At 44.7% G+C, this 27,633-nt stretch overlaps 1 protein-coding gene and 1 pseudogene across 1 annotated transcript in view; both read right to left on the reverse strand.

The window, feature by feature from the left end:
- Positions 1–27,633, reverse strand: part of LOC148394841 (melatonin receptor type 1B-like) — an 87,765-nt gene that overhangs the window by 14,358 nt on the left and 45,774 nt on the right. The gene's annotated exons all lie outside the window — the stretch shown is intronic.
- On the reverse strand, positions 2,277–5,122 carry LOC148394842 (uncharacterized; annotated as a pseudogene).

Genomic DNA, 27,633 nt, shown 5'->3' on the forward strand with positions numbered 1-27,633 from the left:
TTATCCGATGCTGCCCGCCAACTGGACACGAGCGTGTGCACCAGTGTGTGTGACGGAACACACCTACAGACTAGTCCATCATCAGCTGACGAAAACGCGAGCACATATACAACTTCTTAGACGTGACAGATGTGATAATGATAATGAGACGTGGATTGCGTAGATGCTGTTCTGTTGAGCATGTTTTACGGAATCTTGTTGATTTGACCATCAAATATGCTTCGCAAGTAATGGATACGCTGATGTACTGTTTCTTTGTTTTTCTTTTTATTTTTTTAATGATAGCATTCTGGTCGCCTGTGGCAACGGGGCCGTGTAAGAATTTTCCTGCTAATGACATCTGGCCAGCAGGTTTTTCGCTTACACAATAAGTTTGATCTGGGGTATTGAGTTAATGCCTCATCTTCACTGGAAAGTGTTGCTATCATTGTTTGTTGTTTTTTATTTTTCCTATTCTTCTTTCTTCATTACACATATATATATATATGTTTTTTTTTTTTCTTGCTTGTCTTTGTTGTTTGGGGTGGCATAATCATATGATAAATCAGGAGGGAGATGTTAGGGTTTTCAGGTTAGTTTGATCCTATGATTATGTTGGAATGTAACCTGTAATAATTAAACTCGCTTGTCCTGTCTTAACAAAAGTAGTAGAACAAAGTGCTAAGATCTTTTGAACTGATTGACTAGCTGCAGAGGAAGCAATCAAAGTGTTTTGTTTACACAACATCGTGAAGGACCCCCTGCTGTGCTTTGATCAGCCAGGGGCTTCGGCCATTTGTCTAGTCTGACCCCCACTCTCAACCCCCACTCTGTTTCTCTTAATAAATATCCCCTCGCAGGAACGAGGGTTCAGACTTCATTCCTTGAACGAGTGAACTCTCCACCTGCAGGTGTCAAAAAGGACTTACTTGTCTCCCGTGTGGTTCTTGCAAAATAAGTTGGAGTGAGCAAATCTCTAACAAAATCTATCTTTGTCTAATCGGCGTTCTCGACCCACGTCAGTAGCTGCAGGGGCCATACCCCTGAGGGGGAAAGTCCACCGGGCGAGAGAGAGAGCGATGCTCTATGTCGGAACGAATCTTTTATACCAGTCCAGTTCGTGGGTACTATGCCTGCTTGGTCACGTACCAGCTTTTTTCCATGGCGTCATACATTGGCCTCAGATGACCCAAATGCTTCCAGAATAGACTGCACCTGCATCTCAACCGGATTCAACCAGATGAGGTGACCATGTTCTCACGGAAGTAACAATTTTCTCAGGGATGCTTCATCCTGTTTCCCATTTCTTAATCTTGTCAACTGTCCATCAACGTGACATTTGCAAATGTTTTTTCTCCGACTTGTGTTCCGTCAAACAGCATTTTGTTTAGGCTTCAACTGGATGAACGTGACCAAGGTCACACTCATATGTGGGATCTCAGTCTTCCACCACTTATCACCATTAACCCTTTCCGCCTCCTTGTCTTCGCTCACATTTATACATTCATGTGTAAATGGAACATCAATATTACATACATGTTGAGGCAAGATGGCAGCGCGTGCACACGCAGCGGCCACTCTCTGTCCCGTGCGGTGTTTTGTGAGTGTTTAATGAGTGTTTGTCCGAAGGTTTTATGTGTTCGTCTCGTCGTAATACGTCGTGCTACAAGTGCAGCAGGCAGGTTCTGCTCGACATCGGCGAAAGTGGGTTTTGTGGCGTTCTGGACTTTGGTGCGGTGACATTCAAGGCGCTCGGACTGCTTCGTCCTGGAGCGTCGCCGGAGTCGCCTGCTATTCCTCCCCCGGTTGGACTGCATCGAAAGCTCGGACTGCTCCGTCCTGGAGCATCGCCGGACACGCCTGCTATTCCTCCCCCGGTTGGAATGCGTCGAAAGCGGTGTGCGAGGAGGCAGAAGAGGGGCCAGCGCGGAGGCGTCCGGGCCAGGCTGGCGGCCAACCCAGCTCGCCCGGCCGTGCCTTCCATTCTCCTGGCGTATGTTCGTTCAATGGACGCCAAGATGGGTTTCGTTCGCCTGCTAGGATCCACGAACCGGACAGTGCGTGCCTGCTGTGTGCTCGTGTTCACTGTGCCCTGGTTGACTGTCATCATTCCGGACTCTGCTGTGCATCTGGAGCGGCTGGCGTACTATCACTCTTTTTTATTCATTGATGTTGCCTTCTTGTTTTATTTTTCTTGTGTTGTTTACTTGTATGTGCATTGTGAACTCTGTCTTGTCACCGTGGGATAGTGGGAAACGTAATTTCGATCTCTTTGTGTGTCTTGACATGTGAAGGAATTGACAATAAAGCAGACTTTGAGTTCGACTTTGACTTACATGTTTGATACTGATCAAACATCGTGACAATAATAACATTCTTTCACAATAGTCAATTTAACACATAATCATAACTATGATCGTGGATTCTTTTAGTTAGCAGGTTAAAACACTCAAGCATCTTCAAAACGTATTTTGACAAGCTGGTGACCTCTAGGTCAAGCTCAAGCGTGGGATTGCAGTCTTCCACCCATGGTATCACTGTCAGCCCCTGGTCCTTACTCAACTCTTAATACATTCGTGTGTAAATGAAACAACAGTGCTGTGATGCTGCTCAAGTTGCTACTAACTATACAGTATTGCAAAGCAGAATGAAATAAAGTATATTGCAGCTTACTCTAACTGTGATTAACATGTCTCATTCTCATTAGCTAACGATGAGCATGGGCTTCCCTAGTTAGCAAATTAAATTATTCAAGCAGTTTCAAAGTATATTATAGCAAAACAAAATAATATAACAAACTCCAAAATTGTGTGTTGCTGTGCTTCAGAACAAGTCTTCATCTAATCGATGACTTTTTAAACTATTAATTTACTATGTTAGGTCAATCTGACTTTGACACCATCTTGTGGTGAAATTTAGAACGGGAATGGAGGTTTACTGGTTTGACCAACAAATTCCCCTTTACCAATTTAACAATGGTTAATTTTGAAGAAGTAACTTTTAAGTAACCCCTACTCAGGCCCCCTTCTTCAGGTCTTCCATGTCAAGCTTTGAAATTTGGAATTTCATTTTAGCCAATTCATCTGGGCCAAATCCAATACACACTCACGCACCATCTTTTACTATCCTATCCACCATGTAACTCGACACTGGAGAGAAGCAAAATTCAAGTTGCTTGAAATCCAGTGTGAAGTTCCCACAGTCAGCGATGGTTTGGGGAGCCATGTCAGCTGCTGGTGTCTGTCTGTCTGTCCGTCTGTCTGTCTGTCTGTGAATCACTCGAGGCGCCTGAGGATAATCCTCAGAAGCGCGAGGCTTGCTTTGGGGAGGCTGGAGAGTTCACTGAAGGAGGAGCCAAGTTGTCGGTAGTACCGCTCTGACGTCAGCGCAGGGCACCGCAGCCAGCGGTGTTCGGCTGATTCTTCCTCTTCACCGCATAGTCGACATCGGGCATCGGCACACTTCCCCATTAGATGTACCCACCTTCTGAGAGTAGGGTGATGTCCGGACCGGAAACGAATCAGGTCGGTGAGGTCTTTCTTCAACAAAGAGGCCTCCTCCAGTGGGTTGGGTTTTTGGGATAGTAGGGAGAGTAGGTGGGGGTGATCCGAGGGAGGGGGGGCGCAGCTCCTGTGGATGATCGCTTGTTGATTTATCCAGCTGGCATTCATCTTGGGGTAGGGAGGAGCCAAGTTTTGCTTGCTCATCGGCGAGGTCGTTGCCCTCGAGGTTGCAGTGACCTGGGACACAGATGATTTGTATCCCTTTGTTGTTGGGGAAAGTCACAAGGGTGGTTTGAAAGGATACGATGTCAGGATCAGAGGGGCAAGGATTACTGAGCGCTTGGACCAGTGACTTGCAATCACTGATGATGGAGACCGAGGACCAGTCGTCATATTGATTTAGCCAGGAGATGGCAGCAGTAATGGCAGACTTTTCAGCTTGAAAAGAACTGCTAAAGGTCCCGGTAGGAGCGTGCCACGAGTGGATTGTTTCATCACCATGACGAACTATCTCACCTGCTCCTCCATTTTGTACGCTGTTTATTACGGAGCCATCAGTGAATATTAGTAGATCGGTAAGACCGTTCTGGGCGATGGTTTCCTCCGCTGCCGCAAGCTGTTGGGACGATGTGGTAGATTTGAGGATGGGAGTAAAAAGGGTGGTTGGAGGGGTTGGCAAGGACCACGGAGTATTAGGGTTATGTACAGTCTCCGTGGTGTCTGTCAGGAGGTTGAGTTGGGATAGGGCAGGGGTGGTAAAATTGCGCCAGTTGTTACGTTTTAGCCTCGTGCGGACAGGTTTGTATAAAAACTGTCGTCTGTCATCTTAGGGAGGGAGATGTGCCCATTCGTCGGCTTTCCGAATTGACAGGAACTGGAGGCGTGAGGAAAGGGGTGGGAGTTGGGCTTCATGGAGCACTGCAGGTGTTGTAGTACATCGGACCTGTCCGGTTATTGCTCTAGCTGCATTTAGTTGAGCTCTCTCCAGTGCTTTCATGTTGTCCTTAGATATCCACGGAGCCCAAGCGGGAGCTACGTATTCGGCCACACTTCTCATTGTTGCAATGTAAATGGTGCGGAGATCTGATGGTTTCCAGCCCCATGTGGGGCTTTTGGCGGAGACGCTTTTGGATGTTTTGGCTCACTTGCCGGACGTGCTTACTGAAAGTGAGTTGTCGGTCATATGTGACCCCCAGGAAGGTGGGAGTTGTATTTGTTTTGAGCACTGACGCTCCAATCTTGATGTTCGGGCACCACTTTGATTCAGCAGAGTCCATCATGAAGAATGGAAGTTCTGTCTTGGACGTGTTGAGTTTGAGGCGATTATCTGAGCTCCATTTAACAACTTTGTCAACCTCCAATTGCAATCGGGCCTCTACTTCAACTTTATTACGGCCGCTACAGACAAGCGCCAAGTCATCAGCATATGCAGAGACAAGTGTCATGGACTCAAAGGAGCCAAGCAGGTCGTTGATGAAAATTGTAAAGAGAAGAGGAGACAGGACTGACCCTTGTGGAAGGCCTTCTTTAAAAGTGCGGCAGCGTCCCGTTGTACGGTTGACTTTGACCCTGGCTAGTCGGTTGGTGAACCAGGCCTTCACCCATTCCACAAAACGGCTGGGCACCCCTAACTCCAGCATTTTTTTAAGCAGTCGTGTTCGCCACACTTGATCATACGCTTTGCTGAAATCGAAGAACGTAGCAATTGAGCGGTGACTTGGCTTAGATTGTAACCCATCCATGACGAACTGGGACAACCGTAGGCGGTGCAGCGATTCTTTCGAAAACTAGCCTGCCAGGGGCTGAGAAGAGAGTGTTCCTCTAGCCACCATGACAGACGGTTTGCAATCATTCGTTTTCCCGACCGTTGAAGTTAGTGCAATGGGGCGGTAGTTCCCCTTTTTTGTGGAAGGGTACGATGACAGCGACTCTCCACGCTCGCGGACACCAGTTTTGAAGCCAGCTGCTATTAAAGATATTCAGCAGAAGGGGGAGTGCTTCTTCGGGAAGGTGTTCCAGCATCTCAGGAGCAATACCATCCCGACCGGCAGCTTTACCTTGTTTGACTTGTTGCAATGCACGCTTGAGTTCTGACAACGTCAAGTGGGTTTCAAGTGACTGCCGAGGGGAGCCTAGTCTACAAGCATCTCTTCGAAGCTCTCGTATAGCCCTCCTACTCAACCTGTCACTCTTCCGCCCACTCACTGTCGCGTATTCACAATTGAAGGCATTTGCTTTGGAGACGTCCGAGGTTCACTCCCTGCCCTTGTAGATGAGGGTCTTCCAGGTTTCTCTGGCTTGGTTGCCGTCTAGGGATTTAACAACCGCCCAGGTCTGTCTTGTGTCTTTGGTGTCGGCTATTTTCTTGAGATGGTTTTGCCATGCCGCTCTCTTGGCCTCATTTGTTTTATCAATCACCTCTCTGCATTTGGCAAGCCATATTTTGCGGTTTTCGGTAGTCAAGTTACGTCTCAGCTTATTGCGTTCTTGTTTGAGCTGGCGAATCTCGTTTGTCATCCAGGGAATCCCTTCTGGCCGGAGGACTTGAACCGGAATTGCTTCTGCGGCTGCTTTTTTAAGGAGAGTGGTGAATGCTTCAAGGACAGCAGATGGGCTTTGTGTTTCATCTATGGTCGGGAGACCTTGTCTGATGACGGATTTGTACTTCCCCCAATCCCCTTTTTTGAAATTGGGACGGACTTGGCGCCATGCTTTTTCTACTTTGATCTCCTCTCTCCATTTGCTCAAGATAGGCAGATGATCAGAGGAGAGGTCGTTGAGCGGTTCCCACGAACAGCGTGTTGCAGTTAATGGATCTGCTATAGAGATGTCTGGAGCGCTGAGCCCTGTGCCTTGAGGGCTCCTGGAAGTTCTAGTTGGGTTGCCATCGTTGAGGAGAGTCTTTGCTTTGTCTTCTAGCCAATCAGAGTGTTGCGCCTGAATTGTCAGGCTGAGCGAATTTGTCCCAGGTGATGTGATGTGCATTGAGGTCACTACATGTGAGCCCTCGAGCTGTTGGGATATGATCCAACCATTGGAATGGGTTGGCGCTCGGGCCCGCTGTATTTGAGGTGGCAGGTGGGACATAGATGTTGGCAAGTGAGAGCTGGCTGCGCCGGGCTGTGGGAATGAGAATTTGTTGGAGTTCATAACTTCATAACTTCACATGTGTAACAGATATTCACCATCAAATTCCCACGGTCGTTTCGTCCCACTGCGCTAATAAACTTTTGAGAGGTGATGTCAGGCCTAGAGAACACAATCTTACTTGCATCCCGTTTAAAAATCCTTCGATAGATACGGACCCTGATTACACTTAAACTCGGTTTTATGAATATTAGATCGCTTCATACGAAAGCAGTTCTCGTTAATGACCTTATCACGGAACATAATCGAAACGTTTTTGGTCTTTGCGAGACCTGGTTAAAACCTAATGAACTGCTGCCGCTTAACGAGGCCTCGCCTCCAAATTTTGTGAGCTCGCATGTGGCGCGTCCTCAAAAAAAGGGTGGGGGTGTCGCCCTCATCTCAAATTCTGAGTTTAGATTTAGGCCTCGTTCAATTAACGTATTTAAAACATTTGAAGTTCTCATTGTCCAATCCACCGCTTTACCGTCATTTTATCTTGCTGTTATTTACCGTCCACCCGAGGCTTACTCTGGCTTCCTGGATGAATTTTCAGATTTTGTGGCTGATCTAGTGACAAATGCAGATAATATAATTATCATGGGTGATTTCAACATCCAAATGAATTTACCGTCAGAATCACTGATTTCGGCGTTTCAGACTTTAATCGATACATTTGGTTTTACGCAAGCCGTACAGGCAGCAACGCATAAGAATGGAAATACCTTAGATCTGGTATTATTCCAGGGACTACCAACCTCAAATATAGCAGTACTGCCATATACTACGGTTTTGTCTGATCATTTCTGAATAAAATTTGAAATTTTAGTTCCTTGTCAAAGACAAGAGAGCAATCAGAATTATAACAGCCGTAATTTTAACTCCATGACTGCAACTGCGCTATGAGTTACTGTCGCCGGCAACCGCCATATTTCCCGCATACGTCGGCTCCATTGATAATCTTACAAATGAATTCAATGCGACATTATTAAAAACCTTCGACTCTGTGGCGCCGCTACGTCTGAAAACTCGCCGTAGATGGCCAACTCCGTGGTTCACAGATGAAACACGTACGCTTAAGCAATTACGTATAAACCATGAGTGCAGATGGCGTTTAACCAAACTTGAGGTTTTCCATCAGGCATGAAAGGACAGCCTCCTGAAATATAAAGATGCGCTTATCTTAGCAAAAACTCGTTATTTTTCGCAAGTCATTAATCTCAACAAAAACAATCCTAAATACCTATTTGATACAGTGGCAAAGCTAACTCTACGCCAGCCGGCCCCCGATAGCTCCTTCCACTCAGCTGACGAGTTTATGAAAGTTTTTGCTCATAAGATTGAGTCCATTAGGGACGAGATCAAGAATACCATTCCAATCGCTCAGTCGATACCGCCGGTTACTAGCGCTGGTGATCATGCAATAACCCTCTCAAATTTTAAAAGCGTGTCCCTTGAAAGGCTTACTCAATTGGTTAGTGCGGCTAAACAAACAACATGTTTACCCGACCCGCTTCTAGCCAAACTACTTAAAGAATTATTTCCAATTTTAGGACCGTCCGTCTTAAATATAATCAATCGGTCTGTCTCCTTTGGGATAGTGCCAACAGCCTTTAAAACTGCTATTATTAAACCGTTACTTAAGCGAGCAAATCTTGACCCGGACTGTCTCAGTAATTATAGGCCAGTTTCAAACTTCCCATTCATAGCAAAACTTCTTGAGAAATTAGTAGCGCAGCAGTTTATTGATTACATGGTCACTAATAATCGATATGACTCTTTTCAGTCTGGTTTTAGAGCTAATCATTCCACAGAGACAGCACTTGCTAAAGTGACTAATGATCTCCTCATAGCTATGGATTCAAATACGTCGTCTGTTTTGTTACTACTCGATCTTAGTGCTGCCTTTGACACTGTAGACTTCGATATTTTATTAGGCCGTCTTAAAAGTTGTGTTGGTATTTCAGGGTCAGCACTAAGCTGGTTCTATTCCTATCTATCAGACAGGACGCACCGAGTGGTCCATGGCAATACGTCCTCTGAGCTCTATAATGTTACGTGTGGTGCCCCACAGGGATCGGTACTCGGACCGACTTTATTTAATATTTATATGATTCCGCTTGGGGACATAGTACGTAAATATAATATTAGTTTTCAATGCTACGCGAATGACACTCAATTATATATGCCGTTATCGATGACACATCCGCGGGACTGTTGTAATCTTGAGGCGTGCCTTGCGGAGATCAAGCAATGGATGTCTCTCAACTTCCTTCGTCTTAACCCAGATAAAACTGAGATGTTGATAATTGGTCCTACTCGTTATCAACACTTATTTAAGGAAACCACAATAACTATAGATAACCGTACTATCACTCAGAGTGATACTGTAACTAATCTCGGGGTAATATTTGATTAAACGCTCTCCTTTCAAAAACACATTAAGAATATAACCAGAATTGCGTTTTTTCACCTTCGTAATATTGCTAAGATTCGTCCGATCCTCTCGACCGGGAATGCGGAAACTATTATACGTGCGTTCATCACGTCACGCCTGGACTACTGTAAGGTGTTATTCTCTGGTCTTCCTAAGTCCCTCATCAAAAGTCTACAGTTAGTACAAAATGCTGCTGTGAGGCTGCTCTCACGGACAAGAAAATTTGATCACATTACCCCAATATTAGCCAACTTACATTGGCTCCCGGTCCATTTAAGATGTGACTTCAAGGTTCTTCTACTAACCTATAAATCACTGCATGGCTTAGCGCCTTCATATCTCGTCGACCTAGTCGTTCCTTATGTTCCGTCTCGTAACCTTCGTTCGCAAAACGCTAGTCTTTTAGTTACACCGAGGGCCAAGAAAATGTCTGTAGGTTCTAGCGTATTCTCTATTCGGGCTCCAGAGCTTTGGAATGCCCTACCAATGGATATTAGAATTACTACCTCAGTAGAAACATTTAAGACACGTTTAAAGACACATTTCTATGAGATGGCCTTTAACTAACTTGTAGTGGCCTTCATATCTCGTCGACCTAGTCGTTCCTTATGTTCCGTCTTGTAACCTTCGTTCGCAAAACGCTAGTCTTTTAGTTACACCGAGGGCCAAGAAAATGTCTGCAGGTTCTAGAGCATTCTCTATTCGGGCTCCAGAGCTTTGGAATGCCCTACCAATGGATATTACAACTGCTACCTCAGTAGAAACATTTAAGACACGTTTAAAGACACATTCACCACGGGAGTTCTCCTCGATCGTCATGGCGGCTGTTTACATCCCACCACACGCACGTGCGAGTGAAGCCACGCAGATGCTGGCTGACCAGGTGACAGACATGGAGAAACTTCTACCAAATTCACTAATCATTGTTCTGGGTGATCTTAACAGGGCGAACCTCGCACACGAACTCCCCAGATACAGACAGCACATAACGTGTCCCACCAGAGGGGCACAGACACTGGACCACTGCTACACCGTAATTAAGGATGCATACCACTCTGTGGCTCGTGCAGCTTTAGGACTCTCGGACCACTGTCTAGTTCATCTGATCCCTGCCTACAGACAGAAACTAAAAACTTCTAAGCCTGTGGTAAGGACTGTCAGGAAGTGGACAGTGGAGTCAAGGCAGAACCTCCAAGCCTGCTTTGACTGCACCGATTGGAGAGTTTTCGAAGCTGCAGATTCAGACTTGCATGAACTCACTGACACTGTCACATCATACATCAGTTTTTGTGAGGATCTGTGTGTGCAGACTAAGACCTTCTGCACGTACAACAACGACAAACCTTGGTTTACACCGAACCTTAGGAGGCTGCGCAAAGTCAAGGAGGAGGCCTACAGGAGCGGCGACCGGGACCTGTTCAAGCAGACCAGAAACACACTGAACCGAGAGGTCAGGAAAGCCAGGAGGTGTTACGGGGAGAGCCTGGAGAGACACCTCTCTGCCAATCCTGATCCCTCAACAGTGTGGAAAGGCCTGCAGAGCATCACGGGCTTCAAGAAACGAACCCCCCGTCCTGTGGAGAGCCCAAGGCTCGCTAACCAGCTAAACAGGTTATACTGCAGGTTTGATCGGTCCTCCCACACAACGGGACTTCCTGCAGCACAATCCACATACTCACCTCCCCCCACAACTGCTCTGTCCACACCTCCATCACCGTGGTCACCGACTCTCTCTCTTGCAGAGGCCGCGCCCGCACTCCAGATTCGCGAGGAGGAAGTGCGCCAGATGTTCCGAAGGCAAAAGATCAGGAAGGCACCGGGCCCAGACGGCGTGTCACCTTCCTGCTTGAAAGTTTGCGCTGAGCAGCTGGCGCCCACCTTTGCACGGATCTTCAATCGTTCCCTGGAGCTGTGTGAGGTGCCCGCGTGCTTCAAGAGCTCCACCATCGTTCCAGTGGCCAAGAAGCCCGCCATCACAGGTCTGAATGACTATAGACCTGTTGCACTGACACCTGTGGTCATGAAATCTTTCGAGAGGTTAGTGCTGAACTACCTGAAGGATGTCACGGGCCCCCTGCTGGACCCCCTCCAGTTTGCCTACCGGGCAAACAGGTCGGTGGATGATGCGGTCAACATGGGTCTGCACTACATCCTGCAACACCTGGACACCCCAGGAAAGTACGCCAGGATCCTGTTTGTGGACTTCAGCTCGGCGTTCAACACCATCGCTCCTGACATCCTCCAACAGAAGCTCATCCAGCTCGTGGTGCCTGCCTCCACCTGTCAGTGGATCACCAGCTTCCTGACCAACAGGAGACAGCGTGTGAGGCTGGGGAGCATCACATCTGACACTCTGACTACCAACACTGGAGCCCCTCAGGGGTGCGTCCTCTCCCCACTGCTCTTCTCCCTCTACACCAACGATTTCTCCGCAAGTGACTCTTCTGTGAAGCTCCTGAAGTATGCAGACGACACCACTCTCATCGGACTGATCCAGAACGGTGATGAGACTGCATACAGACAGGAGGTGGAGCGGCTGGTCCACTGGTGCAGCCAAAACCACCTGGACCTGAACCCGCTCAAGACCGTGGAGATGACAGTGGACTTCAGGCGAGGCCCTTCACCACTTTCACCCCTCACTATCCGCAGTAATACTATTCTCTCATCAGACACCTTCAAGTTCCTGGGAACCACAATCTCTCGGGACCTGAAATGGACCGGCCACATAGACTCTGTCCGGAAGAAGGCCCAGCAGAGGCTGTACTTCCTGAGACAGCTCAAGAAGTTCAACCTGCCGCGGGAGCTGCTGAAGACCTTCTACACTGCCATCATCCAGTCTGTCCTCTGCACCTCCATCACTGTCTGGTTTGGATCGGCCTCCAAACAAGACAAGCACAGACTGCAACGGACAATAAGGACTGCAGAAAAGATAATTGGAATCAACCTCCCATCTATTCAAGACTTGTACCTGACCAGGACCAGGAAACGTGCAAGTAACATCTCAACAGACCCTTCGCACCCAGGTTGCAGCCTGTTTGAACTACTCCCCTCCGGACGCCGTTATAGAGCTCTGTACACTAAAACCAGCAGACACAGAGACAGCTTCTTCCCCCAGGCTGTCGCTCTGATGAACTCACACCACTCTTAGAGTCTCAGAGTCATTACTGTGCAATAACATCCTGCTTTCCACACCTTTTTTGTTTACACTGTTTGTACTATGTGCCCTCTCTGCATCCATTGCAGCCTGGTCATCCTAGAAGAGGGACCCTCCCATCTGTGGACTTTTCTCAAGGTTTCTCATTTCCCATAGCTGGAGTTTTGAGTTTTTCCTTGCCCTCTTGGGAGTTTAAGATCTGGGGATGTTTGAGAATATCTTTCGTTCTTCACATGTGCTGAGTGTTGTTGTTAGTCACCTAAATGTTGAACAGAGGCTGTGATTTACCGAAGTCAAATTCCTTGTTTGGCACGCTCAAACATGGCGAATAAAAACTCTTGAATCTCGAATCTTGAATTTCTATGAGATGGGCTTTAACTAACTTTTAGTGGCCGATTCGGCCGGAGTTTGTTTTTGTTCTCTCTCCCCACCCCACTCCCTGGCTGGGGAGGGGCTTAGGTGGCGCAAAAGCTGATAGCGGCTAGCTGGATTCTCGGGGACCAATTCAAGATGAGGCAACTGCAGCTCAACCTCCTTGAAGACACTGCCAGGACAATCGAGGGCACCTCCGACAGCCATTTTTTCATTGATTTTCATATTATGTATTACTTGTGCCCTCTCTGCATCCATTACAACCTGGTGATCCTGAAAGGGGGATCCTTCCATCTGTGGTCCCTTCTCAAGGTTTCTCATTTTCCCATGGTAGGGTTTTTTTGAGTTTTTCCTAGAATAATTGTCAGTTTTTGTCTATATGAAGCCCTTTGAGACTGTTTGTGATTTAGGGCTATACAAATGAACTTGACTTGACTTAATTTGATTAACATGATTGGCCTTTGTGAGACTGTACTTTTTTTGTATAGCGCATTTCTACCTTAGGTACACCCAAAGCGCTTCACACTGCTTCCTCATTCATGATGACATACCATGAGAAGCAAGTTGCTCAAGAACATTTGGACATGGACCTAATGGCTGAGGATTGAACCCCTAACGTCTGGGCGGGAGACAACTACCGTGTTTTCCGGACTATAAGGTGCACCGGACTATAAGGCGCACCTTCAATGAATGGCCCATTTTAAAACTTTGTCCTTATATAAGGCGCACCGGACTATAAGGCGCACCATTAATGCATCATGTCAGATATTTAATCCAAATCAAATCATTCTCCATTTTATCTTTTTTATTTCAACTTCAGACGCAACAAATTACTTTATAATCACGAAATAATAATCCATAGTGTTTTTGATTCATGATTCATAGTCTTCAGCGGACCACTTATGATTGATTTCATGACACAACGCTTCGGGCCAGTTTAAATTTAGGAATTTGGTCCATATATAAGGCGCACCGGACTATAAGGCACACTGTCGGCTTTTGAGAAAATTTTAGGTTTTTAGGTGCGCCTTATAGTCCGGAAAATACGGTACTCTACCACTGAGCCACATCGCCTTTCAGTAGAAATATTCAAGACACGACTAAAGATATTTTATACTTTTGCCTTAAACTATTGGCAGACTTGACTGCTGTTTGTACTCTCTCTCCTGCCCCCTCCTCCACAGCTTGGGGATGGGGCTCTATGATGACCAAACTGAAAGTTGCTGTCTGAAATCTACACCAACCAGTGGGACAAGATCTTAGGTAGACTGCCTCCTCTCAGGCGCCACCATGACGACTGAAGGGGTCTTCCTACAGCACTTCATCTAATTAAATTTGTTTCTACATGCCATTTTTTCATATTGATTCATATTAAATTGTGTGTTAAATGTTGCCCACTCAGCATCCATTGCAGCGTGGTGGTTCCAGAACGGGGATACTCCTATCTGCGGTCCCTTCTCAAGGTTTCTCAGTTTTCCCCAGTTCAGTTTTTCCATGCCCTCCTGGGGGTTAAAATCAGGGGATGTTGTTAATATTTAATATTTTAAAACTATGCATAAAAAGAAACATTAAGTTTAAAGAAAGAGAGAAATTATTTGGGGAATTTAGCTTGACTTGCACAGCTTGACAGAGTGATATCCAATCCTTTGATTTTCTACTTGTATACTAAAAGGGTTGCTTTTTGTTGTTGTTGTTGTTTTTGTTGTTGTTGTTAACCCTTTTCACTGTGTGGCTGGCCTACATTGACTTAGATTAGAATAACATGAACATGGCACAGAGTTTATTGAAGTCATTCATCAGGAAGCCCAGCAAACGTGCCAGGGTCAGTACAAGGAGTCATACATCAGTGGAAACAAACTTGATTGTAGCACACTCATAAATATGATCGGCCAAAGCGGAGGGCTCCAAGAGCCCACGCGGAGGGTGAACCATTGACATTCTAAGCTTTACTATTGATGTTCTGCCGCTTAAGGCACATAAATGTCTGAACGACCTACTATGTCCTTCTCCAAGCTCCAAAGCCCCTCCTTTTGCACAACTATAAATTCCCTACTATACCACTGTCTAACTTTTTTCACACAGATTACAAGGATTTCAATTCCCTCATCCATCATCTCATCTATCTTTTCCCACCCTTCACTCTCTCTATCAGGTGCTTTATTAGACTCCCTTCCGCCCCGTGCCTCCATTTAGACCCACGACCTAGGGACCATTTTGCTGAAATGGAAGTTGACGATCTGAGCTTCTGCTCACCTCAGCTGGCAGGAAAGACTTTAGAATGATGAAGGTCAGTAGTGATTGATGATGGCATTCAAGTACAGTGAGGAAAATGGAAAGTGGGAGAAGGATGTGGATTGCAAGCACTGGCTTTATTCCAATACATGCCTGTGGAATATTGGTGCTACATTTACAGTAGGAAATTGTCATTTAACATGGAATATAGTATGTTCCACACTAGCTAATGTCCATTCATATCTTAATCAAAATCCCACATCAAAAACTAACATACTGCTCAAAAGCGAGCTTCTCACACCTCCAATCGAATTATTTGACATTCATACAGTGAGACAAACCACTCGAGTCTCTCAGTGACAATAAACCATGTACAAACCATGTACCACACAGTTTAAGGTCATTTAAATTATTCACATTAGTAAAACGCTTCTCCCACGACGCCACAATTCACACGTCACAGGACACAAGACAAGTTAAAAATGTCTTCAACTTGTTTTTGCTTGGAAAATAACTACATTAAAACAAATATGTCACAATTGTACTGTAATATTTTGTCAAACCCTAAAATATATTAATTGAAGCAGTGGGGAAAATGCAATCTCAAATTACAATAGTTATATATTGTATTATAACTGGATCAAGACAAAAATGGTAGAAAATGAAGGGACAGATGTAATTGTACAAAACACTTTTTTGAATGTGGGACCATGTGTTTATTTTAATTAATATTGCTAGTATTAGAAAACATCAGTCATGGATATTAGGATGGGTAACTTCTTTTATTGACATATCACACACATTCACTTAAAATCTTTAACACAAACACAATTCAACATGAACATCAGGCTTCTATTTTAATGTAATGTCAAGTCAAGTTTATTTGTATAGCCCTAAATCACAAACAGTCTCAAAGGGCTTCACATAGACAAAAATTGACAATTATTCTCAAAGCATCCCCTGATCTTAAGCTCCCAAAAGGGCAAGGAAAAACTCAAAAAACCCCTGCCAGGGGAAAATGAGAAACCTTGAGATGGGACCACAGATGGAAGGATCCCCCTTTCAGGATCACCAGGTTGTAATGGATGCAGAGACGGCACAAGTAATACATACCGTATTTGCCGGTGTATAAGTCGACTCGGTGTATAAGTCGACCCCCTAAAATTCGATGGAAATTTACGATTTTATGATATATCCTTTGTATAAGTCGAGCTCAATTGTTGCATTATATTAAACTTCAAAATTCAATCAGAAATATGCGAAATTTATTGATGAAATGTGTTCAAATTCCGGGAGGCCGTGCGCATGCGCAGTGGCCGGAAATAGCTCCAGCCGAGCGGATCGGCTGTTTATAAGCACCGCGGAGGAGATCGCGGAGCCTCATTCGACTTCCAGCGGCCGGCGAGCTCGCGCACGCCGCCCGGCACCACCGGGAGGCCTGAAATAGCTCCAAGCCGAGCGGATCGGCACTTTATAAGCACCGCGGAGGAGATCGCGGAGCCTCATTTGACTTCCAGCAGGCCGCGCACTCGCGCACGCCGCCCGGTTCAAATTTTCTAAGTGCCAACGGCTCTTGCGCCATAAAGAGTCCGCCTCGGCTGGTTCCCCATGTCGGCCGCCACAAGTGAAAATTCGGCCTCTTCCCCTGGAAGTCTGGCCAAGTTTGGCAAATATTTTCAAAGTGCGAACGACTCAACCGCCGTAAAGTGTCCGCCTCGGCTGGTTCCCCGTGTCGGCCGCCACAAGTGAAAATTCGGCCTCTTCCCCTGGAAGTCCGGCCAAGTTTGGCGAATATTTTCTAAGTGCCAACGACTCAACCGCCGTAAAGTGTCCACCTTGGCTGGTTCCTCTGGTCGGCCAGAACAAGTGAAAATTCGGCCTCTTCCCCTGGAAGTCTGGCCAAGTTTGGCGAATATTTTCTAAGTGCCAACGACATTCATTTAGACATGGCGATTGAATGTTGACGTACCGGTAGTTATTGTCGTTGATTGACGCGCGATGACTCGCACATTCGCTCAATACCCAGTACTTCCCCCTAGCAGTCATCGTCGCTGCCTGGCTTTCGATGTCCGTTATTGAGGTGAGAATATTTGAAATTCTTGCTGAGGATGCGTGTTAATGCGACGAACGCTTTATAATGATTCAGTTTCTCGCTGTTTGATGAGCCTGACGGACGCACACCCACGCACAATGAGATGCATGAGAAACGGCCTTGGTTACCAACACATTTGAAGCGATGAATACGAAGTTAAATTTTATGACTCGGTGTATAAGTCGAGGTCGATTTTTTTTGTTCGATTTTGGATCGAAAAAGGTCGACTAATACACCGGCAAATACGGTAATATGAAAATCAATGAAAAAATGGATGTCGGAGATGCCCTCGATTGTCCTGGCAGTGTCTTCAAGGAGGTTGAGCTGCAGTTTCCTCATCTTGAATTGGTCCCCGAGAATCTATTTAGCCGCTACCAGCTTTTGCGCCACCTAACCCCCTCCCCAGCCAGGGAGTGGGGTGGGGAGAGAGAACAAAAACAAACTCCGGCCGAATCGGCCACTAAAAGTTAGTTAAAGCCCATCTCATAGAAATGTGTCTTTAAACGTGTCTTAAATGTTTCTACTGAGGTAGTAGTTCTAATATCCATTGGTAGGGCATTCCAAAGCTCTGGAGCCCGAATAGAGAATGCTCTAGAACCTGCAGACATTTTTTTGGCCCTCGGTGTAACTAAAAGACTAGCGTTTTGCGAACGAAGTTTACGAGACGGAACATAAGGAACGACTAGGTCGACAAGATATGAAGGCGCTAAGCCATGCAGTGATTTATAAGTTAGTAGAAGAACCTTGAAGTCACATCTTGAATGGACCGGTAGCCAATGTAAGTTGGCTAATATTGGGGTAATGTGATCAAATTTTCTTATCCGTGAGAGCAGCCTCGCAGCAGCATTTTGTACTAACTGTAGACTTTTGATGAGGGATTTAGGAAGACCAGAGAATAATACATTACAGTATTCCAGGCGCGACGTGACGAACGCATGTATAATAGTTTCTGCATCCCCGGTCGAGAGGATCGGACGAATCTTAGCAATATTACGAAGGTGAAAAAATGCAATCCTGGTTATATTCTTAATGTGTTTTTGAAAGGAGAGCGTTTGGTCAAATATTACCCCGAGATTAGTTACAGTATCACTCTGAGTGAGAGAACGGTTATCTATAGTTATCGTGGTTTCCTTAAATAAGTGTTGATAACGAGTAGGACCAATTATCAACATCTCAGTTTTATCTGGGTTAAGACGAAGGAAGTTGAGAGACATCCATTGCTTGATCTCTGCAAGGCACGCCTCGAGATTACAACAGTCCCGCGGATCTGTCATCGATAACGGCATATATGATTGAGTGTCATCCGCGTAGCATTGAAAACTAATATTATATTTACGTACTATGTCCCCAAGCGGAATCATATAAATATTAAATAAAATCAGTCCGAGTACCGATCCCTGTGGGACACCACACGTAACATTATAGAGCTCAGAGGACGTATTGCCATGGACCACTCGGTGCGTCCTGTCTGATAGATAGGAATAGAACCAGCTTAGTGCTGACCCTGAGATACCAACACAACTTTTAAGACACCCTAATAAAATATTGAAGTCTACAGTGTCAAAGGCAGCACTAAGATCGAGTAGTAACAATACAGACGACGTATTTGAATCCATAGCTATGAGGAGATCATTAGTCACTTTAGCAAGTGCTGTCTCAGTTGAATGATTAGCTCTAAAACCAGACTGAAAAGAGTCATATTGATTATTAGCGACCACGTAATCAATAAGCTGCTGCGCTATTACTTTCTCAAGAAGTTTTGCTATGAATGGGAGGTTTGAAACTGGCCTATAATTACTGAGACAGTCCGGGTCAAGATTTACTCACTTAAGTAACGGTTTAATAATAGCGGTTTTAAAGGCTGTTGGCACCTTCCCAGAGGAAACAGACAGATTGATTATATTTAAGACGGACGGTCCTAAAATTGGAAATAATTCTTTAAGTAGTTTGGCTGGAAGCGGGTCGAGTAAACATGTTGTTTGTTTAGCCGCACTAACCAATTGAGTAAGCCTTTCAAGGGACACGCTTTTAAAATTTGAGAGGGTTATTGCATGATCCCCAGCGCTAGTAACCGGCGGTATCGACTGAGCGATTGGAATGGTATTCTTGATCTCGTCCCTAATGGACTCAATCTTATGAGCAAAAAATGTCATAAATTCGTCAGCTGAGTGGAAGGAGCTATCGGGGGTCGGCTGGCGTAGAGTTAGCTTTGCCACTGTATCAAATAGGTATTTAGGATTGTTTTCATTGAGATTAATGACTTGCGAAAAATAACGAGTTTTTGCCAAGATAAGCGCATCTTTATATTTCAGGAGGCTGTCCTTCCATGCCTGATGGAAAACCTCAAGTTTGGTTAAACGCCATCTGCGCTCATGCTTTCTACATAATTGCTTAAGCGTACGTGTTTCATCTGTGAACCACGGAATTGGCCATCTACGGCGAGTTTTCAGACGTAGCGGCGCCACAGAGTCAATGGCTTTCTTTCTTTCTTTCTTTCTTTCTTTCTTTCTTTCTTTCTTTCTTTCTTTCTTTCTTTCTTTCTTTATTTATTTAGCCAGCCATATAACGAGCTCATTAGGTATACCATAATGATAATAGCATTTTGAATTCAATCAATACAGCATAGCGAGTAGTTATTGGATATTTATGTCATGATACCGCATGGTGAACAATGAAATGGGCATGGCGGGGAGGGTATGGGCCCATTGGGCCACTAATAATCCCCCCCTCTCAAAAATCTCGAGAGATCTACAGCTAACAATCTTTGTTTGAACACAGCCAAGTTAGGTGAAGAAACCAAACCCTCAGATAAAAAGTTCCAAGGGTTAACTACCCTATTTGAGAAAAAGTATTTTCGACAGTCTAGCTTCGATTGCTTTTTTGCGAGCTTGTGTGTATTTGACCTGGTCGCGGCATAGGGTGCCCACTCGAAAAGCGAATTGAAAGGTATGTCAACTAACCCATGAATAATTTTATAGACCATGTGTAAATCAAAACGTAGTCTTCTAAGTTCTAACAACTCAAGTTTTGCAACCTCCAAGCGAACTGCGTACGGTACATCCGACAACCCAGGTAGTCGCCTTGTGAACAATTTCTGCACGCTTTCAAGTTTCTTTATGTCTCCGAGCAAGTATGAATTCCAAACTTGTGTTGAACTTTCAAGTATGGGCCTGATGCAGGACTTGTAAATCGAAACGAGAGTGTCTATATTTCTTGACTTGAACGATCGATAGAGGAAACAAATCATTTGCTTAGCGTTCCTGCTGATGTTCGAAACATGCGCTGAAGATTTCAAATTTTCTGTGATCGTAAATCCTAGATCCTTGAATTGGTTTACCGGGGGTATTAAATTTCCATTGATGAAATATTCTTTTTTCGGGTTGCTACGCCCTAGATGCAAAACTGCGCACTTAGCGTATGATAAATTCAGTTGAAATTTTCTTGACCATTCGAAAATACTTGTCAGGTCATTTTCTGCAAACGCAGTGTCGTTCAAATCTTCAAATACAAAAGAGAGCTTCGCATCATCTGCAAACATTTTTACATCACAATAATTGACACTACTAGGTAGATAGTTGATAAATAAGGAAAAAAGCAGAGGACCTAACTTCCCACCCTGTGGTATCCCTGATCCAATAGATAAATTACCAGATTTTTCTCCGTCTACTAACACGAATTGAAAACGGTCACTAAGGTAACTTTTGAGCCAGTCGAGCGCGCGGCCAGTAATTCCTGCAGCATTCAGTACTTCGATCAACTTTGGGTGAGAAACGGTGTCAAAAGCTTTAGATATATCCAAATAGAAAATATCTACATATCTATGCGCATCCAAGGCTTTCGTCCACTGGTCTAAACACATCAACCTTTGGGTTGTACATGAACGGCCTTTTCTAAATCCGTATTGCTGGTCCGATATTATATGATTGCGGTCAAAAAAATGATTTATATTTAACTTAACCGTTTCTTCAAGAATCTTACTCAAACCTGGTAACAAAGCGACGGGTCGGTAATTTTCACATTCTGATCGGGAACCTTTTTTAAATATGGGGGTTATCTTTGATTGTTTTATACAATTTGGGACAATGCCATCTCGCAGCGATGCCTCTATGATTTTTGTTACGGGCAGAATAAGACTTTGCTTCAATTCTTTTAAGAGAAATTGTGGAACTTCATCGACACCAAAACTCTTTTTGCCCGCCAAACTTTGAATCGCCTCCAGAACTGAATCTTCATCAACATCAAATTGATCTAAGACATCAGTGTCAAACGGAGTTGGTAAGTTCAGAGCTACGCCATTATCAACAGTAAAAACGGTTGAATAATACTGATTAAAGGCATCGGCTTTTTCTTTCGCATCGGTTAAGATCTGCCCATTTCGGAGTTTGAGACATGGAATTTCAGCCTTAACTTTGAATTTGCCCTGCACAACATTCCAGAAAGTCTTTGAATTAATATTTTCAAGCATTTTTATCTCGTAGGTCAAATAATCTAGCCTTTTTCTATCGCAAGCTTCTTTCGAAGCAGCCTTCCATCTTCGGTAACAGTGCTCCGTTCCTCGTCTCCTGTAAACGCGGTGAAGACTTTTTTGCCGAACATGCAATCTGTGAGATTCTGCCGACCAAGGAAATTTGTGATTTCGCAGATTGCATGGAGGCACGAACCTACTTATTCCCATCTGTATAATTTCGGTAACTTTCTTCCACATGGATTCGCAATTTAGACCATCGAACTCTCTAACCCAATCAATTGAATTAAAAAAATCTCTGAAAAGATTTAAGTCAGTTTTGGAAAAAAATTTTGTCACAGGTTTGGATTCGTTAAATGAGACGAAGGGACCAAAGAAGCCTTGAACAATGAAATGGTCGCTGAAACCTAAACGCTCAGCTTGGCCTTCGTGGGTGTAGAGGTTAGGCTCATTACAGAAGACCAAGTCTAACGTATTACCATTTTTGTGGGTTGGGCCAGTAACTTGCTGCATGAGGCCGTTGTCTTCAATGAAATTGATAAAATCGGACAAGGCAGTGTTGACAGAATACGGATTCTCCCATTGCATCTCAGGGTAGTTAAAGTCACCCAGCAAAGCGATGGGGCCTTCAAAACGGCATAAGTTATTTAGAGCTTGAATCAAGGCTGCAGTTGAATTAACACGATTCGGAGTGGGGGAACGATAACATACAATCATTCTTATAGGCTCCTTATTTCTAGCACCAGGCGTTACCAAATCAATACACAAAAGCTCGAAAAAATCATTAGCTAATGCATCAACTAGTCTGTACTTAAGTGTTTTTGGGATCAAGCATAGAACACCACCTCCCGGGCCCCTCCTAACACTGTCATCACAGCGTTCTAAATTAAATTTTTTCAGGATTTCCGAGAAAAAACCGTCACGTATAATAGATGATAGCCAAGTTTCACAGACACAGTAAATGGCATCGGGTTGAATGTTAGTGAGGTATAGAAACTCAACGAACTTATTGCAAATACTCTGAGCGTTCAGTAAAAATACGGGTATACGAACACCATTAGTTTCACCTTTGCGAATACTATCACGAAATGCCACATTGGCTCCATTCTGACCAAATATCACTCGTTTCCCTGTTGGGAATTTCCAACTTGCAACGGACGATCAATTATCTTCCCATCTCGAATAATCACATCCCGCCCTCCCTCGCGCAATTTTCTAAGATCTTCTCGGAGCTTCTGGTCTTCACGTCGCTGTGTGAATGTCAAGTCAAATCGCACAAATGGGACAAATTTGAGTCCTCTGAAGTTGGAATCCTTTTCGAAACATTCCCGTTTGGCATTCTTTAGAAATGTCATTCTCTGGTGCCCACAGCCATCGTCGAATACTACCTTCATAACCCTGAAGCCCTTCTTCCTTCCATCCCGAAATGTCTTTTTGATGGATCCGGGATCAATGCCCAAAGTGTCACAGTACTTCTGAACCATGGCCAGATCCACACGATCCTGTGTCGCCTTGTCCGGTTCTTTCTTGGGGACGCCCACGACCACTAAGTTTTTCCGTTTTTCTCGGCGCTCGACGAATTCCTCCATATACTCCATCGCAGCTTTAACCGCCGCCGTTGTGGCAGCTTGAATTATCTGCGACAGCTGATCCGGTGCCACGGAACCCACAACCGAAGACCCTGGTGGTCCTGAATCCTCGGTGCCTGATCGGTTCACGAAGTGGTAGACGTTCCCGTTTTCACTCAGACCGGCAGACGATTGTAGATCTTGGCTGGACAACGAAGTAATGCAGACTTTGCAGATGTAGCTTGCAAGTTTATCGTTGATCACCGAGCTGATTTCTGATACCGTTAACCCCAGGCATTCGTAGTGGATGAATGCTTTACAGTTCGTGCATTGGATCATCGCAGCATGGTCGCCTGATCCGCAGAAACAAGGCTTGGATACCGGTGTCCTTCCTCGCGGCATTCCAAATTATGTAGTTGATGCGGAGAGCTGCTGATTTGATGCGGTGAACGCCAGGCAAAACGCGCAACGACGCGACGCTAGATAGCTAGCATCTGGTCCAACTCCAACTTGTCTGAATCCAATCTTATTCGAGGCTATTTTCAGATGAGATAGCTTGAGCTAGCTTAGTTATTAGCTGTCACCAAGCATCCCCTTTTCCCTTTTAATAATGTCGCATTGAATTCATTTGTAATATTATCAATAGAGCCGTTGTATGCGGGAAACATGGCGGTTGCCGGCGACAGTAACTCAGATAGCGCAGTTGCAGTCATGGAGTTAAAATTACGGCTGCTATAGTTCTCATTGCTCTCTTGTCTTTGACAAGGAACTAAAATTTCAAACTTGGAGTTAAAATTACGGCTGCTATAATTCTGATTGCTCTCTTGTCTTTGACAAGGAACTAAAATTTCAAATTTTATTAAGAAATGATCAGACAGAACAGTAGTGTATGGCAGTACTGCTATATTTGAGGTTGCTAGTCCCCGGGATAATACCAGATCTAAGGTATTTCCATTCTTATGCGTTGCTGCCTGTACGGCTTGCGTAAAACCAAACGTATCGATTAAAGTCTGAAATGCCGAAGTCAGTGGTTCTGACGGTGAATTCATGTGGATGTTGAAATCACCCATGACAAATATATTATCTGCATTTGTCACTAGATCAGCCACAAATTCTGAAAATGCATCCAGGAAGCCAGAGTAAGCCCCGGGTGGACGGTAAATTACAGCAAGATAGTATGACGGTAAAGCAGTGGATCGCACAATGAGAACTTCAAATGTTTTAAATACGTGAATTGAGCGAGGCCTAAATCTAAGCTCAGAATTTGAGATGAGGGCGACACCCCCACCCTTTTTTCGAGGGCGCGCCACATGCGAGCTCACAAAATTTGGAGGCGAGGCCTCGTTAAGTGGCAGCAGTTCATTAGGTTTTAACCAGGTCTCGCAAAGACCAAAAACGTTTCGATTATGTTCCGTGATAAGGTCATTAACGAGAACTGCTTTCGTATGAAGTGATCTAATATTCATAAAACCGAGTTTAAGTGTAATCGGTCGATCAGGGTGCGTATCTATCGAACGATTTTTAAACGGGATGCGAGTAAAATTGTGTTCTCTAGGCCTAACATCATCTCTCAAAAGTTTATTAGCGCGGTGGGATGAAACGACCGTGGGAATTTGATGGTGAATATTTGTTACACATTTGAAGTTATCTAAAACAGGCACCGTTTCATCAGCAAGACCGGTCGGGACGGAGTGATTGGATTTGTCTACTACCCCAGTAGAAAGTGTGTTTATGTGTACTGTAGCACTATTCAAACTGTCGCGCTCTAGTCTACACGAGGAGCTATGTGTATGCTGAAAGTCTAGCCTAGCGCTAGTTAACTTTAACTTAACAGACTCCAAACCCATCCTCACAGGTGGTCAAATCACCTGTGCCCTGGCCTGCTCTAAAGTGACCTGTCATGAGTGGCTCAAACAGTAATCTATATTCCTAGAAAGAGTGAAGGCGCCTTCACGGTTAGGGTGAAGGCCGTCCTTCCTCAGCAGGTCGGGGCGGCCCCAGAAGGAGGACCAGTTATCTATAAAATACAGACCCTCCTTTTTACAGAACCCAGCCATCCATCGATTAAGGGAGACTAATCTACTAAACCTCTCATCAGTGCCTCTCCCAGGCAGGGGGCCAGAGACAAATACTCGATGCCGACTCATCTTTCTGGCAAGATCACAAGTCCTTGCTATGTTTTTCTTTGTGATCTCTGATTGTCTCATCCTAACATCATTGGAGCCAACGTGTATCACTATGTCCGAGTAGCTAGTGTTGGTGGAACTACGCTGTTGACTAGGCCTATTGTGAGTCAGCTCCCTAAGATTAGCTTCTATGTCGGGTGCTCTGCCCCCAGGAATACACATTACCGTGGCTGGGTTTTTAAGCGTAATGTTTCGGGTGATGGAGTCACCTATGACCAAAGTGCGAGGGCCAGTAGACCGAGATGACTTTGGACGGCTATGCGTCTTACCTGGCTCATCGCGATTAGCAAGCCGCTTGGGGCTAATGCTAACCGGGCTAGCGGGCTGACTACAGCCCTCTAGCGTCCCTCTAGCAGAGACAACCTCTCTAAGAGAAGGGTGCAGTTGGTGCACGAAGCCGTACAAACCTCTTGGTCCGCTGCCATACTTTGTGTCCGAAGAGCGACGATCGAGAGCCAACGGCGACGTGGGCGGAAGTCCAAAAAACCAGTAAAAACAGTACGTTCTACTGGTTCATCTAACCAAAGGGAAGTGTAAAATTCCAATATAGAGGTCAGGAATGACAAATACTCCAGTATTTTTCCACATATTACTGTTATTTGACAAGGCTTGACATCATTTTTTTGGTAGCCACTCAGCATTTTCACTAGCTGCAGTTTTGGTGGTTAATAGCAGAAATGGGCAACTAACTTCTGCATACAGGAAAACTGGTAAAAAGTATAGTTGCAAATCGTCATCTTTAAGGATTTCCACTTACTATTTAATTGCTACAAAGTCAGTACATTACATTTACAGGTTGCAGTATTGTACAGTAATCTCTCGCAACATCGCGGTTCGTTTATCGCGGTTTCACCCAGTGGACAGTGCTTGATTGGAGCCAATTTCATCCTACAACAGGACAATGACCCCAAACACACCTCCAAATTGTGCGAGAACTATTTAGAGTAGAATCAGGCAGCTGGTATTCTATTGGTAATGGAGTGGCCAGCGCAGTCACCAGATCTGAACCCCATTGAGCTGTTGTGGGAGCAGCTTGACCGTATGGTACGCAAGAAGTGCTCATCCAACCAATCCAACTTGTGGGAGCTGCTTCTGGAAGCGTGGGGTGCAATTTCTCCAGATTACCTCAACAAATTAACAGCTAGAATGCCAAAGGTCTGCAATGCCGTAATTGCTGCAAATGGAGGATTCTTTGACGAAAGCAAAGTTTGATGTAAAAAAAATCTTATTTCAAATACAAATCATTATTTCTAACCTTGTCAATGTGTTGACTCTATTTTCTCTTCATTTCACAACGTTTGGTGGTGAATAAGTGTGACTTTTCATGGAAAACACAAAATTGTTTGAGTGACCCCAAACTTTTGAACGGGAGTGTATTTGTAACGTTTTGTTTCTCACAAGACGTTCTGGCATTTTCCCGGTAATATTCTTTGCTTTACTCATTCCTCTTTTAGTCAGTCTTTCTTATCAAATCAAATCAATTTTTATTTGCGAAGTTTGAACATGCCAAACAAGGAATTTGACTCCGGTATATCTCGTTCTCTGTACAACATTTAGGGTTAGGGTTAGGACAACATGTGCAAAAATTGACAATTATTCTCAAACATCCCCTGATCTTAAACTCCCAGTAGGGGAACAAAAAACTCAAAACTCCTACTAGGGGAAATGAGAAACCTTGAGAAACCACAGATGGGAGGATCCCTCTTCCAGGATGACCAGGCTGCAATGGATGCAGAGAGGACACATAGTACAAATAATATAGACAATTCAAAGATGAAGCGTCGAGAGCAGGATATTATTGCCCAGCAATGTCTCTGAGACTCTAAAAGTGGTGTGAGTTCACCAAAGCGACAGCCTGGGGTGGGGGAAAAAGCTGTCTCCATGTCTGCTGGTTTTGGTGTACAGCGCTCTGTAACACTGTCTGGAGGGGAGTAGTTCAAACAGACTGCAACCTTATAACTTTCCACTATTCTTCCTGCTAATTAGTTCAGGTTTATTACTATGATGGACTTTTTGACAAGGTTTCCAATTGAATTAAAGCATAGTGACAGGTCTTATTAACATACTAAATGGTATGAGATTGAAAAATGACACAGGCAAAGTGTCAGTGCTAATCTCAGTGTTTGGAATACCGTACCATAAAGAGCACTTAAAAGCCTTTAATTTTCTCAAAAATCAAAGGTGCGCCTTTTAATAAGGTGCAACATTTGTGTGGCCCAAAATCCAAAATCTGGAAATGTTGTGTGGCTGCCGCCACAGAGATATGTAATATGTACCAGTGGTTCTTAACCTTGTTGGAGGTACCAAACCCCACCAGTTTCATATGCACATTCACCGAACCCCTCTTTAGTGAAAAATAAAATGTGATTTTCTTTTCAAATTCAAATGGTGCACAAAATGAGCCATGCATGAACATCACCTTGTTCAAAGAACAAAATCAACACAATGCATGAACTCACAACAAATTACATACATACCTGCAAATCAGTGTGACTTCTGCTGTTGCTTTTGAGAGACGA

This window comes from Syngnathus floridae, chromosome 7, assembly GCF_059516105.1.
Source record: "Syngnathus floridae isolate MCC-2025c chromosome 7, RoL_Sflo_1.0, whole genome shotgun sequence".
In the NCBI taxonomy this organism is placed as follows: Eukaryota; Metazoa; Chordata; class Actinopteri; order Syngnathiformes; family Syngnathidae; genus Syngnathus; species Syngnathus floridae.